Source organism: Ochotona curzoniae, unplaced genomic scaffold, assembly GCF_017591425.1.
Source record: "Ochotona curzoniae isolate NIBS_2020 unplaced genomic scaffold, NIBS_Ocur_1.0 contig_2318, whole genome shotgun sequence".
NCBI lineage: Eukaryota > Metazoa > Chordata > Mammalia > Lagomorpha > Ochotonidae > Ochotona > Ochotona curzoniae.
This window is the reverse complement of record NW_024465419.1, coordinates 4,763,304-4,777,125: the sequence shown is the minus strand read 5'-3', so window position 1 is coordinate 4,777,125 and position 13,822 is coordinate 4,763,304. Positions and strand designations below refer to the sequence as shown.

At 44.3% G+C, this 13,822-nt stretch overlaps 1 protein-coding gene across 2 annotated transcripts in view; it reads right to left on the bottom strand.

The window, feature by feature from the left end:
* The window catches only part of RB1CC1 (RB1 inducible coiled-coil 1), a 68,348-nt gene extending 56,020 nt beyond the window's left edge, over positions 1 to 12,328 (bottom strand). For both annotated transcript variants that reach the window (XM_040972578.1, XM_040972579.1), the window contains exon 1: positions 11,958 to 12,328. The gene's annotated coding sequence lies outside the window, so the exon portion shown is untranslated. The remainder of the gene's footprint in view (positions 1 to 11,957) is intronic.
* Positions 12,329 to 13,822: the final 1,494 nt, after the last annotated feature.

Here is a 13,822-nt window from a genome sequence, read left to right as displayed (position 1 = left end):
CTCTACATACCTAAAATACCTAACGTACGTGACGTACATACAGTTGTTAGACTGTATTATTTAAGGCATAAAGTGTAGTCTGCAGGATTCCATCAGTGGTTCATTTAATATACCCAATGTGGAAACCAAGGACATAGGGGACCAACTGCGTACTTTAAGATTCACTTTAGTTTTATTTGAAAGGCAGAATTACAGAGAAAGAGAAACAGACAGAAAGATTTCTATCTCCTGGTTCACTTTCCAAATAGTCACCAATGGCAGGAATTTAGCCTATCTGAAGCCAGGAGCCAAAAGCAAGTAGCTTTTTCCTGGTCTCCCACAAGGGTACGTGGGCCCAAGAACTGGAGGCAGCCAAACTTCCACTGCTTCCCCAGGCCATAGGCAGGGAGTGAGATCAGAAGGGGAAAAGCCAGGACACAAACCACTGTCCACATGGGATGCTGGCACTGCAGGCTGAGGCATACCTGACTATGCCATGGTGGTGGAACCTGGATGATCTTTAAAAAATCAAGGATTCCTACAATTTGAGGTAACGATCGTTTCATGTAAAAACTGGCTTAGATTTTTAAAACACTAAAGTATATCAATACTGCAAACCAATTCTACACTTAAAGCAATAAGTAAAGAACTCAAAAACCGGCAGAGTTTTTTAAGATCATTATCTGATCCTATCCTTTGTCTAAACACTACATTTGGTTTTTGTTTCCTGAAGATAGTAATTGCTATCTAACACATACAAGATGACTTCAAAGAGTTCATATGAAATCACAGAATTAAAAAAAAAAAAAGTTTTCTTATTTGAAAGGTAAAGAGACAAAGATAGAGCTCTCATCCTTCGGCTGACTCCAAAATGCCCATAATGACAGGGGCTAGACTAAGGACATAACCTGGAGCTTCAGGAATGCTCAGCCTCCCAGGTGGAGGCAGGAACCCAATTAAACTAAGTGGGGTGCCACCATCACTGTTACCCTGAGAGCACATGAACATGAAATTAGTGTCAGGAATCACAACCAGGTAGGATATGAGTGTCACAACCAGCACCTTAACTGCTATGCTAAAACCAACCAACCTTGCATTTTTAAAAAAAGATTTATTTATTTTTTTAATTGGAAAGTCAGAGATACAGAGAGGAGGAGAGAGAGAGAGAAGGATTTTCCATCCGTTGATTCACTCCCCAAGTGGTCACATGGCCAGAGCTGTGCTGATTAGAAGCAAGGAGCCTGGAGCCTTCTCCAGGTTTCCCACATGGGTACAGGGTTACAGGCTTTAGGCCATCCTCCACTACTTTCCCAGGCAACAAGCAGGGAATTGGATGGGAAGCGGGGCTGCCGGGATTAGAACCAGCATCCATATGGAATATCCCAGCGCTCAAGGCGAGAACTTGAGCCACTAGGCTCCCACACCAAGCCTGTATTATTTTCTAATTCCATTTTTCCTTAATTTCTTTTTATAGTGACCATGTGGGAAAGATTACCAAAACACATCACATATACTATAGTTACCATTGTGGGACTGTGATGTATTTTAAGGAAAAAATGAAGTAAACACAATAAATCCAAGCATACTTTTTGGTATGTACACACTCACATATTATAGTAAAATTGCAATTTTTACAAACAATGGCCTCATAACAAGTAGCTATTTGTAACCGGATGAAAAGTAAACTATTTGGAGTTCCTTTGGAAGCAAGAACTAAAAATGTCAACAAGAATCCTTTTTTTTCCCCTCCAGAGTATAACTCCTGATTAAAGAACACATTTCTGACAACATAAACTGGTTTGAATTTTAGGGAAAATTAAACAGACAATAAATACCAATATTTTAATGTGCTAATCAGTAATTCAGCTTCTGTGCATGCACTAGAAGAAGAATGAGACAAGTGTACAAAGGTACACACTGAATGATCTGCATTATGCCATCACTATCAATACATAGATAATGACTACCCCCTGTGGTTTGTTAAATACATTATGATGTAACTGTAATGTCACCATGATTTAAACTGAAAATATGCATTTATAACTATACATACTGTTTAGTAATATATCATTCCAGTAAGGAAAGCAACGTACAGAATATATCCAGCTTACTTTATTTTGCAACTAAATCAGAGAGATCTGTTTCTAAGCAACAATCACTTTAAAGTCTACAAAAATCTTTTCAACACTAACTATCCTTGGGTGCCCATATCTTCACCATCTATGGTTTCCCAAAGAATCACATTTATTGTTGATAATCAAAAACAAAACCCTCCAATTTAAAAAAAAAAAAAAGATGACATTCCACGCACTAGAAAGAAATGAAGAACCTAAGCTGGCTACTTACGCTAAGAGTTGGTCTTAAAAGGAACAAATTTAAAAAAAAAAAGGAATTGGTCTTACTCCAGGGTAAAACAAAAATTAAATCCAAGTTTCCCATTTCAGGGACCAATCTGACATATCAAAGGAACTCTGCCCCATCCCATAACAGCTATTTTTCCTTCCAATTTTCATCCCTATGTGGGATATTAGAGGTCTGTAACAATAGCATCGGATTTTGAATCAACAGACCTACACTGAACTCTTGCCACCTAGTCTTTGTTACCTTTGTCTTGGTGCAAAAAAAGCTTATTAATTACCAAAAAAAAGCTACCTATTTCATGGGGGCTGTTGCGGGAATTTTTAGACAATACATACATGGAATTAAAGTGTAATGCAAGTATCAGGTACTGTAATTCAACCAGATTTCTGTCCAAAGCCTAGAACTAGCATTAACATTATTAATTAGAGATACTACTGCTACATTACATTACATTTCTACAAGGTTCAAACAAATAATTATACTCCTGCTTTCCCAAACAGGTTACTTCTGTCCAAATCCTATCCAATCTCCTCTGTACCACAAAAATTTCATCTTCCAACGACATAACCTTTACTTTACACCTCCCCTCTGTTGTTACATCTCTATTTTGATTACACCTTTCAGAACCTTCCTGACAGATACAACCACCAGATACACGCCAGGCTGCTTCCCTGAAGGATCTGCTCCAGTGTTACTACAGACATAAGGGTCCAACAAATGGCCCCTGAAGCCCTGCGTCTTCTAACCCGGCCAACACTTCTTCTAGCTTGGTACCCAGTCAGCTTAATTTCATTATCTGACTGTCCCACTTTCTAAGCTGGTGAATTTCCCAACTTTGACAGAGGCTAGACTGACTTTGGGACAAAAGCTACCTGGGTCTGAATACTGCAACATAATGATAAATTTACAGAATAGATGAGAAGGATAGTAATGGATGCCAGGCTTCTTCTTCCAGACATTACTGGTATCTAAAAAGCCGAAAACATGGTGGCAGTTCATACTTTATTTAAATTCTACCCCCAAAGACTTTATAATACACCTTCACTTTACATATTCCTACCAGGTAAAATTATCTCCCACCCCATCTCTGCTTATATCAATTGGGTTCATTCTTTAGAAAAAACAAAAAAAAAAAAACCAAAAACCTATGGTCTCTATAAGCATTCTTCTAACTCACAAAAGGCCCACACATTCTCTTCCCCTCCTCTGAATTTTCAGAGCTCTTAATTAGCTATACAAATTAGTATGAATTATCTCATACAGATGAAAACAAAACTTGAAACTTTGCTTCTTCATATCCTTCTGGCATATAAACAGCTACAAATGAGGGGAAAGGGGATAGCGAAAATGGCAGGATTTTCATCCCATTTATGAAAAAAAGTACCAAATCATTCAGATTCACAAGAAGCTATGTAACCAATTTATGAACTAGAGACTAATGTCCTCTTGAGACTGTTGCCATGATGATTATTACTAACTCAATCATTCCAGCCTTAATGTCAACTACTCTAATATATTCAAAACTTATAATTAACCTCCATGTGGGCCTGGCGCGATGGCGCAGTAGTTAAAGTCCTCGCCTTGCACGCCCAGGATCCCATATGGGCGCCAGTTCTAATCCCAGTGGCCCCACTTCCCATCCAGCTTCCTGCTTATGGCCTGGGAAAGCAGTCGAGGACAGCCCAAAGCCTTGGGACCCTGCACCCATGTGGGAGACCTGGAAGAAGTTCCTGGTTCCCGGCTTCGGACCGGCATAGCATTGGCCATTGTGCTCACTTGGGGAGTGAATCATCAGATGGAAGATCTTCCTCTCTGTATAACCACCTTTGCAATAAAAATTAAAAAATAAATCTTAAAAAAAAAAAGAATTAACCTCCATGTATGGGGAGATGAAAGGCAGAATCCCCAAGCAATTTCTGCCCTTCAGAACGAAATTCATTCATTATTACTCATCTAATAATTGGAGTGTATCTGAGGGTGTTTCAGTCAGGTAATGCTGATTATAAGCCATGGCCTTTAACACCAGCATGCTGTATCAAGCTCTGGTTGCTCTGCTTCTGATCCAGCTTCCTAAAGTACCTGGGAGAACAGTGGAACACAGTCCAATCACTTAGCTCCCTACCATTCACGTGAGAGACGAAGACGGTATTGTGGGCTCCTAGCTTTGGCCTAGCCAAATCACAGCTACTGAAGCCATTTCAAAGGTGAACCAGTGAGTGAAGAGAGGCTCCACAGATCTCCCTTCCTAATCCCATGCCTTCTCCCTCTCTCCTTGTCCCTCTTCCTCCTCAGTTAGTAGGCCTATGAAAGCAATCAAAGTTAAGTCTGTCATTTGGAAGGGTGATTAGGATGCTGCTTAGGGCATCTGCAACCTACACCTCTGCACCTGTGAGATTCCCTGCTCCACTTCAGATTCCAGTTTCTGGGAACTAGCTCAGACAGCTCAAATGCCAGGATCCAAGACACTCATGAAATAGGCTGGGATTCAGTTCTGGGTTCCAAGTTTTGTCCTAGCCCAATACTAGTTGCTGCAGGCATTTGTAGGATGAATCAACATATGGAAAATGTGTCCCTCTATCTTTCAAATAAAAATAAAATTTAAAAAAACTCATGCAAATGAGTTTAAGCTCACGAAAAATAGAATTTTAAAAAATAAGCTTATATTGGTACCAAAAACAACCGAAATCCAGAGGCAATTATTTCATAATACACATTACCATGAACTTCCTCAACAATTACCAGGCACTCTACTAGGCAGAGGAGTAAAAATACCCTGGAGTTACTTTCAAACTGAATAAAACACATGAAATTTTGATGCCATCACATACAGAAGAATCAATTCACAGATGAAACAGGATTAATTCTTCTTGATCTCCAATACTCCAAATTACAATTCCGTCTCACTGAAGTATAACTCAAGTTTCAATTAAACTTGTCTACCTACCACAAACCACAGAATCCAGGTTGCCTAGGAACTGGAAACTGGGAGTCTTATTTCTCAAAATCAGGTGTATTCCCATTCCCTGACAATGCTCCTTCTCTACCAACAAGGAAAGAAGAGTAGGTCAGAAAAAAAGGAAAAGAATCTTCCTCAAATTTCCAGAGAGAAAAACCTTTTCATGATTCAGGGTCTCCCAAATGTATGCCTTGTCTGCAAGTAGACAAACAACTCCACATAAGGACAGTACCTAAAAAAGACAGATAACATTTAGAAAGTGAGTATACAGAAGACAGCAGAAGGAGGTAAAAATAGCCCGCATTGTGGCATGAGGCCAGTACTGTGGCACAGGGGGTAATGCCTCTGCCTGTGATGTCAGAATCCCTCATGTGCTCCAGGACAAGTCCCAGAGCAGTCTAAGTTGCTCCATATTTCATACAGTTCCCTGCTAGAGGTCTGAGAAAAGCAGCAGTAGATGTTCCAAGTGCTTGGCCCCCTGCCACCCACTAGAGAGATCCAGATAAAGTTCCTGGCTCCTGGCTCCAGCTGCCTCCTGCCTGGCCTAGCACTGTCCATTGCAGCCATCTGAGTGAACCAAAAGATCTAAATCTGTCTCTTCCTCTCTCCTTCCCTGTAACTCTTCAAAGGAAGTAAGGAAGAAGTAAGTAAGACAAACTGGAGTACTTTTTTTTTTTTTTAAGATTTATTTTTATTATTTTTCATTGGAAAGGCAGATATACAGAGAGGAGAGACAGAGAGGAAGATCTTCCATCCGATGATTCACTCCCCAAGTGAGCGCAACGGGCCGATACTATGCCGATCCGAAGCCAGGAGCCTCTTCCGGGTCTCCCACGCGGGTGCAGGGTCCCAAAGCTTTGGGCCGTCCTCGACTGCCTTCCCGGGCCACAGGCAGGGAGCTGGAAGGGAAGCAGGGCTGCCGGGATTAGAACTGGCGCCCATATGGGATCCCGGGCGTGCAAGGCGAGGACTTAACCACTTGCGCCACCGCGCCGGGCCCTGGAGTACTTTTACAACCAAAAATGAAGGGGCTGGTGCTCTGGTGTGGCAGATAAAGTCACTTTCTCTAATTTCAGCATCCTGCGTGGTATGCCATTTAGTATTCTAGCTGCTTCTCTCCCATTCCAACTCTCCACTAATGCTCTAGGAAAAGCAGAGACAACTGGTCCCAACCGCTTGGGCCCTGCCACCAACGTGGGAGACCTGGAGGAAGCAGCTGGTTCTGGGCTTCAGCGTCCCCCAAGCCTGGCTGAAGTGGCCACCTGGAGGGAACTGAGGGAACCAGAAGATGAAAGATCAACTGATGGGACTCTCTCTTTGTGTATATGTCCCTCTCTCTCTCTTTTTCAAACAAAAAATCTTCAAAACAAAAAAAGTTTGTAGTATATCCTTCAGATCCTTCCTTCCTAACTAAATGATACATTTTTATATATAGTTAGACAACTTGGTTTGAGAACGATAACACCATTCATACTACTATATAATCTGCTTGAGGTATAATATAAAAACATTTGTACAGGTATCATAAACACTAGTGATTTATCTCTCACCGTTCATAAAACTACATAAAATGCATGACTTCAGTGAAAATTTTCCAGTTCTATTTTTATTTTACAACTGCTCTCAGGATGAAAAAATAGTATCTACATAACCAATATTATAAGACTTTATTCTATTAAATACACATATACACAAAACCCAGTATAAAAAAAAATACATCTGCTATTTGCAGTCATAGTTATCCTAAGTCATGGAAATGACAGTATGCTATTAAATTAGTACTTCAACAGATATGCTGGGTAATTATTGAGCCATTATTGTGTAGAATGTGAAGAGAATCTACGTAGAGGGTCCCCTTAATAAGACACAGAAATCTGTCAGTCCTTTTCTTCAACATATTTGTAAGTCTATAAAATGACAATGGATGCAAAAAGCATTGTCCCACAAAGCCCTCACTAAACAGCTGTGAGAGGAGACTTGACAATCAAATAAAGTATGTCTGGAAGCACTCAAGCATTGGAGTACTTCAAAAAGGCAAGATCAGAATTCTGTGGGAGGACAGAGAGGAACAGGGGTCTACTGCACAGGCAAATCAGACTTCTCAGACCAACAATAATGAAACAATCAGAGAAAATAACAGGTAATCTTCATATCATTCTACCAATGAGAGTAAAAACAAACACTTCATCCCACCACTCCACAATCTGCTTCTCTACTCTTGGATCTATTCTGCTATCTTAAAACAATTTCTGTGTCACTTCACCTTCTCTGACCATTCCAATGGTTCACTATTTCATATATACATGTGAGGATACTTAAAAAACCTTGTGGAAAAATGAGATCAATAAATAAGCTTATTTTTGTGGAAAACTGTTAATATTCATATATAGTTTTTCCTAGCATGCATTTTCTTCAATTTTTATAAGCCCCTGGATGTATGCAAATATACTCAGATAAACTGCTGCAAACAGGTATGTTTATTTTGGCATCAAAATAAAAATAAAACCGAGACATGTGCATATTAGCAGGCCATCTAACCAGTTCATGTAAATGTATACATCTGCATGGGGGGGGGGGAATGGCATTTAGCCTCAGGGTTCAGATGTTCAGGTCCCATCCATGGGTGCAGTGGCTGACCCTGGTCTGTCTCCTCATGCCAACTTCCTGCTAATGCAAACCTTGGGAAGTAGAAAGGTTGTTTCAAGTAATTAGGCTCCCACCCGCCACAAGGGAGCCCCTGATCAGGTTAGATAGTCCTGGTGCAGCCTGTCTTGTCTCCATCTGTTGTCAACTATCTGCCTGTCCAGCTGGCTATGTCTCTCAAGTAAACGCATTTTCAAAAACTCAAAATTTTAAAATCCATTTTGCAACAAAATAATCCCATGTCCTCATTCTATTTTTCCACCAACTTCTAGAAGTGCCCTTGTGTACGTACATGCCCGTCTGCTCACACCAATATTGCTGGGATGAATAAAAGAATGCTTCCCAGTCTTGCTATATTTCCCAGAAACTCACTTCCATGCCTTTGCACAAGCATGCTGGAGTACATTACAGCTATTTACTATTATTTTCAAGGCCTGAATATCTGTAGGGACACTAACAACTGACTCACCACTCTCCCTACTTTCATGCCAGTTCTGTCTCAGTAACCTCTCTTTCTTCTATATGCCATCAATTTCAGAGTGTTCACATTTGCTAGTCAGAGAGCTAACACATGTCACCTCCTTACTCCAAGTGTTTACTCAAAACTCAACCACTCCTAGCCACCTTCTCTAAAGTTTCATAACGTCCACCAAGCAGCCCTTTCCTGCTTTAACATTTTCCTTAGCATTTAACACTTCCCTGCTCCATAAATTTTGCTTTATTTGCTCACTACTGAATCCCCAGTACTGCTACAGCAGTGCCCAATACACAGTAAGTAAAAAATAAATAAGCATCATGACCCTGTGAGATAGCTAAGTCACTTCTAGGCAGAAGGCAAGTGACTTACCATCCTATGATTTTTCTTCTCCCACAAACATCCACATACACCCTAAGAAACTCAGCTCCTAGAGGCCAGTGTTTGCTACAGCACCTGAGGCCACACCTCAGGTGTGCATTCCATACAGACTGGTTCATGGCCTGGGTTTCCACTTCTAATTTAGTTCCCCAAAAGCAGCAGGGGATGTTCTAAGCATGTGGGCCCCTGCCACCCACACAGGAGATGAGTGAGGCGCATGTCTTTCTCCTGCTCTAGTGCTGACAGTTGAGGCCATCTGGGGACTGAAGCAGCAGATGAAACATTTCTCTGCACCTCTCCCTCTAAGACTTCTAAAATAAATAAATAACTTTAAAAATGCAAATCGGGCCCGGCGCGGTGGCGCAAGTGGTTAAAGGTCCTCGCCTTGCACGCCCGGGATCCCATATGGGCGCCGGTTCTAATCCCGGCAGCCCCGCTTCCCATCCAGCTCCCTGCCTGTGGCCTGGGAAGGCAGTCGAGGACAGCCCAAAGCTTTGGGAACCTGCACCCGTGTGGGAGACCCGGAAGAGGCTCCTGGCTTCGGATCGGCATAGTATCGGCCCGTTGCGCTCACTTGGGGAGTGAATCATCGGACGGAAGATCTTCCTCTCTGTCTCTCCTCTCTGTATATCCGCCTTTCCAATGAAAAAATAATAATAAAAATAAATCTTTAAAAAAAAAAAAAAATGCAAATCCATTACAGTGATTTCCAATAATGTCTATTTGAACTGCTTTCACAGGACTCCAATTTTCTTTAAAATTTCTTGGGGCTGACACCATGATATAGAATGTTAAGCTTCTACCTTCAAGGCTGGCATGCCATTTTGAAACAGGTTTGAATCCTGGCTCCAACTCCAATCAGTTCCTTGCTAATGTCCTGGGAAAGCAGCAGAAGCTGGCCCATGTCCTTGGGTACCTGCACTCGCACGAGAGACTGGAAGAGAACTTCTGGCTCCCAGCTTTGGACTGTCACAGCCACTCAAGGAGTGACCCAGCAGATGGAAAATCTCTCTCCCTTCTCTCTCTTAACTGCCTTTCAAATACAAATAAAGAAATCTTTTTTTTTTTTAAAGAGTCTTTAACATCCTGACAGTCTCTTTATTAACTGTTATAGTGGTCTCATTACAGTGCATAAATAATAAATATTTTGGATATGTTGCAAAGGATTCTCAGAATTTCCCAAATGGTTCTGGAGACACAGTTTACTGGGATTGGAGAATATTATCAGCTGAATAAAAAAATTTTACTAGCCATTCTTAAAAAAAAAAAAATCAGAACCGATACATATATGTAAAACAAAGCCAAAATGCTTACTGAATAAATGGATACAGATTTAAGTATAATCCAAAATTAAAGCTTCTCCCCCAAACAAGCTCTTGAACTTCACATAATCAAAATTTACGTTCAAAATTGTGGCTTCCTGAAATTAGACCACCACTTTGGACATGCGTATCCCAAATCAGAGTGCCTGGTTCAAGCCCTGGTTTCTGTGAGTCAGATTCCTGTTCATGGGCGTCCCACAAGGGAGAAGATGATGACTCAATGCTGGGGTCGCTGTCCCCCAACTGGAAAACCTGCATGGAGTTACAGGTGTGAGCATTTGGGGCATCAAACAGATAGAAGGGTACCTTCACACTGCGTGTGTGTATGTGTAACTCTTTCCAATTAAATGAAACCAAATAAGTAAAATTGCAAAACTACAAAGATCCTGTGTCCTTTGCCCTTTGGCCTTTACAAACTTTATTTGCAGAAAGTCGATCTGCCATACATTCTACCTGCACTCAGCAAGGGCCAGAAAAACTTCCAGCTACAGGGGTACTGCCTCATGACACCCAGTTCCAACAAAAATTATTTAACTATGATGAATCATAATGAAATGAATAAAAGATTCAAATAGACTAAAATTATCTTGAAACTATGGCCTAACATCATATCCAATTCCCATAAAAACATTATGTTAATTTATCAACACTAGTAAAAAAATCCTAAACATAAAAATTCTGAAAAAGAAAAATGTAACTGAGACAATATTCACTGAGGCTCTATTCTGTTAGAGTATTTTTTAAAAATTTCACACCTCCAGCTGATGGTTACGTATAAATTCAACAACCCAAAAAGTAAGACCACTTTCCTCCACAGCCAAGCTTCTCAAAGTAACAAGTGACAATAAGAAGAAAGCCCCTTTTTGGAAGACCAATAGAAATACAACATCTTTGATTAAAACCCCATTTATGTCTTTATAGACTCAAAGTTTCCTTTTAAACTTGCCAACTTCCCAAGACTTCAGGTAAGTCACACAAATCCCAGCAACAAAGAAACTCAGTAACAGCAGCTAAGTACTGTCAACAAAACAGGTGCGCTGATTGTCACAGCCGACTCGAAGGGGCTGCCCCAACCAAATGCATGTCTTGCACTAAGTGACTTTGGGGTCAACAGTGAGCACAGGCCTTCATGGTGTGGCACAAAAGTTGTGACCACGAAGCCACCCACAGAACACAGTCAAGAGTTCCTTTACTGTGAAGCTACCTCCCCTCCGGCTGACTTATGTATTTTTGTTTCTAACAAGAAGTTGTGAAATCCACACGCACACCCTATCACTGGGGCGGGCAGAGGCTGAGTCATTGCTAGGAGAAACTTTATACCCATTCTCGCTCTCCGGGGTCGGGACAAAGACATCACCTCTCCGTGCACCAGTCTGGGAGCTCCTTTCGGTCTCCGCCCAACCTCTTTCTCCGGTTTCCCGAGTCCAATCCAGCATTAAGGCTGCGCCCTGACAGTGGTGACCGCTAGCGAGGATGCGTCCCCGTGGGTGCACAGGCGTCTCCCGCCCTTGGCCAGGTGTGGACCATTGGTACGCACCCGGCAGGAACCTCACAGACACCGGCCAACCAAGCCGATGAAGCCGGCCGGCCTCACAACCACCCGCATCCCGGTGTGGCACTGGCTGGACCCGCTTTTGTCTCCACAGGGGACGCAGCAGCTGGGCAACACCTGCTGGGGCTGGACAAGCCAGGATCCCGTCTGCACACACCTGTGCGCGGGCCGGGCTGGGGCCAGTCCGGGACCCCGCGTCCCCCCCAGTCCTTCGTGCTGGGACCAGCTTGCTGGCCGCGATGTCCAGATGGGGGGGAAGGGGCCGCGGGCGGTGGCGGCGACACTTACCCGGCAGCGCCTCCTCCTTCACCGGCGGCAAGAGCAGAGCCGTCGGCCCCCGGCAACATCTTCCGCCGCCGCCTCGTCCTAGACGGCGGCTCCCGACCGACCGCCCATCCGACACCCAGCGACAGACACAAACGCCACCTCCCGGGCGCCCGCCCGCCGCGGCCCCAAACTCCGGGCAGCAGGGAGGGGTCGGCGTTTTCGGTCTTTTTAGACCTGTCTAGGCCCCTCGGCTCTGCGTCGGGGGCCGGGGAACGAAGGGCCGCGGCCTGTCAGAGCCGAGGGGCCGGGACCACCCAGGGACCCCGAGACAGCGCCGAGGTCTCGCCAGGCCCGCGGACACAGCCGCGGCGGGGTTTGTTATTGTCGACTCCGGCTCTTCCTCCGCGGAGCATGCCGGGAAGCGACCGGGCCGGCGGGGGAAGGGCGCGCCGGGCAGCCCGGGCGGCGCAGGGAGCCATCTGCGCAGGGGCGGAAGTCGGCGGGCCGCCGGGAACGGCGCGGCTCCGCCCCGCGGCTGCCGGGAGCCCGGCCCCGAGTCGGCTGTCCTGCGCTGACCCGAGCCGGCTTTGCTCGGGCCGCCGGCTTGGTTGGAGGCTCCTCCCGGCGCGGACGGTGTCAAGGTGAGCTTGACCTTTCTGGCTGCAGCCAGTAGGCCCCGGCTAGGCCCTTCGGAATTTGGGATGAGCCCCAGGTGAGACAGCTGTCTCCCGCCAGCCAGTGGCGGAGCAGCGAGGCCGGGCGAGAGAGGAGCTGCTACACGAGGCCGCCGTGGACCCGGACGCCCCGGGAGGGCCACTCTGCCGCCGCCGCCCCGCAGCCTCCACCTGCCGGGAGCTCGGGAAGCAGGTGCCGCTGTCCCCGCGAGGACGGGGCGCGCGGTAAGACCGCGAAAGCATCCCGAGGAAGAGAGCAGCGGCTTAGAGGATTGGAGTGACGGCGTGAAAATACTGACTTCTCTTAAGGGTCTAGCCGTCAGGGGCGGGAGAGGAGGCCAGAGGAAGCCTGCCTTTGTGAGGGAGGTCGGGCAGAGGCCATGGCTTTTAAGACGCGAGGCTTCAGGATCAAAACTACTTGCGTGGTCCTCTTGAAATTTCCTTTGTATAGTAAAAGCATAATGACAAGGTCGAAGTCATCAGGACTTTGGCGTTAGAATAAGCACTAGTGATTTTAAAAGTTGTCATCACACTCAGCCTGTGTCTGCACGTTAGGATTAAGATGGGCTTCACTTTTCATTTTCTCACCGAAAAAAAAATGTACTTAAGATCTTTGGCAAAGCATTTCACTTACTCGGCTTTTTTAGGCCAGCCCAAGTCAGGTAGAACAGAGCTGAGAAGACTGAAGGAAAGCTGACTTTATAAGGCACAACATGAGTAATCAGCAGATAGACATTAAGTAGGAAAGGCGAGCTTCACCAGAATGTTACCGTGGAAAACAAAGTGTGCAGCCGGTGCGTGTACATTCTAGTTTTCAGTGATATCGGTCATTCAAAAGAAATTAAAAATGGAGGAGAAAAACCTTGCATGCCTCTGATTATTCTGCTAAGTAATAATTTTTTTTTTTTTTTTTGCTTGTCTCACTGATTCTTTGACTTCCACATTCATGCATGTACAGAATCCCATTTGGGTGACTGGAACCCAGCTACTGGAGCCGCTGTCATTTCAGCAATGGCCGGAAGCACCAATCAGGGGCGAGTCAGCCTCCCTGAGGTAGGATTCAGATGCCTTCACTGCTGAGCTAAGTACTTAGGGCCTTGTCTCTCTTAATTGCAGGCTGGAAGAAATTCCAGAAATAACTGGCTCACTGCCTAAAGATCCTTACCTGTGGTTTAAATGTTATGAGTTTGTAAGCATCTGAATTGTTTCCTA